The sequence below is a fragment of the Myotis davidii genome, unplaced genomic scaffold (genome assembly GCF_000327345.1).
Source record: "Myotis davidii unplaced genomic scaffold, ASM32734v1 scaffold448, whole genome shotgun sequence".
In the NCBI taxonomy this organism is placed as follows: Eukaryota; Metazoa; Chordata; class Mammalia; order Chiroptera; family Vespertilionidae; genus Myotis; species Myotis davidii.
The window spans coordinates 328,675-331,284 of NW_006383009.1; positions in this window are offsets into that span (position 1 = coordinate 328,675).

A 2,610-nucleotide genomic window follows, 5' to 3' on the forward strand; every position below is an offset into this window, starting at 1 on the left:
AAGCAACTGAAGACCCTTGAAAGAACTGTCACTCAGGAGTAATCCCACCAGGGTGGGCCCTGTACATAGGTACCTGGTGCGATTTGAGGAACTCCAGACACTCTCTGTGCCCAGATCTCCCACTCTTTGTCACTGGGCCTGATATCCCACAATCAGACCTCATTCCACCAGCATTTATGAGCACCTACAATTTTCTAGGCATCCTGCTAACCATTGGGCTTAAACCCATTGGGCTGTGTAGTACCCTCTCTAAGCATTTTCTTTTGAAATGCAAATACCCTCGAAGAAGGGCAATGCATTAAATCACTAATACCCCTAAGTTAATTGGGGGTTTCTTTCTTTTAAAAACAGTAGAGAAAGCCTGGACATCTTTAGCAAAAAGGGGAGCTAAAGTTCAGAGGGCAGAGGTGACTACCGAGCTAGAAGCAAGACAGCAACAATCTGGCCTTTTTCTGTGGTTGATGTCTAGGGCCACATCTCCCCCTTCCTTTATCCTTTCACCAAGACAAACACACCCACTGCCCCCACAAGCAGCCACGGTGCCCATAAGTGCACCTGGTAAGGCTAGCCAGATTCCAGAGAGCAGCCAGAGGCTGGGCGGCCTTGGCCCTGCTGCAGAGGGCTCTGGCCTGCCTCTCACCATCTCCAGGGTGAGGATGCCCTGAACTAGTGCCTACTCGCTCCCCAACAAGTCCAGGGCTTGGAGTTCAGGTAATTAAGCCCTTGGCAATCTCACCTGGGCCCGCCAATAAACCAGACAATCAACCCCAGCCCCTGTTCAGGGGGGAGAGAGAAAAGAAGGAAGGCAGGAAGGAGAGAAACTTTTTTCTATGCTGCATTCAAGGCTTGGCAACCAAAAGGGAAAATGCTATTAGTCTACAAACAGCCACTCCAAATACCCACTCCATACCCAGGGTCTTCCCCTTCTGCCACAGAACCCTGGTCTCCGTCTGCCACCATCATCGGGGTGACAGAGGACACCTGTGTGGGCTGCAGCCTGAACAGGAGCCAGGCAGTGAGGGCCTATACTTGCAGAGACAGGTTTTCCCCAGCATGGCTCCTTCCATGGCAGAGGAGGGAGGGAAGGGCACCTGAATCCCCCACCCCACATTGAAAGCCACAGCCACACTCCAAAAATGTCTAGAAGGATGCTCCAGATGCTCCCTTTAGAGCAACTGAGTGACTTTTTCGTACCCTGCCTGACTTCACCGCCAGCTCCTGAGGGTCCAGTCTCTCTCTGCCTGGGCTCCTACAGAAGACCATTCCTTAAGCATCTCTACTTTGGTGCAGTGCCCAGCAGGTTCCTGGCACTCAAATAGAACTTCCCTTTCCCCCCTAAATAATAAACATTAACAGTTCTGGTATATGATCACACTGATATGGGATGGAGTTCCGTATCTGGCACTTTTTACTCCCTATATCACTTACTCCTAAGACACACAAGAGGAAAAGGCTTTTTTGTCTCATGGTAGAGTGTGGGAGAATACAACTGAACAGTAGTAATTGTCATTTAGTGAGTGCTTGCTAAGGGACTAGCCTAAGTACTCTGGGGATTATCTAAGTTAATTTTTTCTAAAATACTATTATTATCCCAATTTACAGACAAGGAAACTGAGGCTAAGAAAGAAATTTGTCCAAGATCACACTGAAGTTTTAATGAATACTTATTTAATTTAATTGAAGACTCCCATTTCATATCAAGAACTAGTAGGAAGGAGGGAGAAGACATTTGTGTCCCCCCAAAAAAACTATCCAATCTCACCAACATATAAACAGGCCCCGGGGGAACCCAGCAAGTCCTACTCGCTCTTCACCTTGCGCGTAACAAGCCCAGTTAGCCTAAAAGTCTCTGGGCCGCCTCTGGAGAGGCTACACTCCTCCACCGTTTGGGGGGGGGGGGGGAGCGGTTCCTGGAAGCTCTCAAGGATTCCAAACGTTCCCATTGCCTTTTCTAATGCGGGTCTCAATTGAACAAAACTGGGGGTTCTAGCTTCTCACTCTCCTGCCCTGAGGAGAGGTTTCAACAGGTGGGGAGGAGGTGCATCACGGTAGAAGCCTGGAGGTCTCTTAATCCGCCCCCCCCCCCCCCCCCCGACCCAACTGGATTCATAACCGCAGGGGGAAACTTGGGCTCTGCAGTCAATATGGGAGCCTGCAGTTCGCCCAAGGCAGCGGACCTCTTGGAGCCTCCGGGCCTGGTCCGCAGAAACCCGCGGAGAACCCCTCCACCCCTGGGTCACGCGCAGCAGGAGGCGCCGCAGAGGGACCAGGTCTGGGGCTGGAGCGGCCGAAGCTCTCTGCTCAACGCCGCTCCCCGCTTCGCCCCTTCTGCCAGGTCCGTGGCCCACTGGCCGGAGCCGCTGGCTAATATTTCATGCCCCCAGACTGCCTCCCTAGGTGACGCTACAGCCTGTGTGGTTCCTTTAAAGGCTGCGGGTTCCGCTCATCTTTCCTTTTCCACTGGATGCCAAAATATGCAAATCCGGGGACCGGAATCAGCAGCCAAATCAAGGAGAAGAGGCGCGGCCGACGCGTCACCGGATCCGCTCCTTGTATGGCTCTTCCCGGCTTGGCCCGCCGCCCGGCGACCCTCCCTGCAGCCGCGAGAGC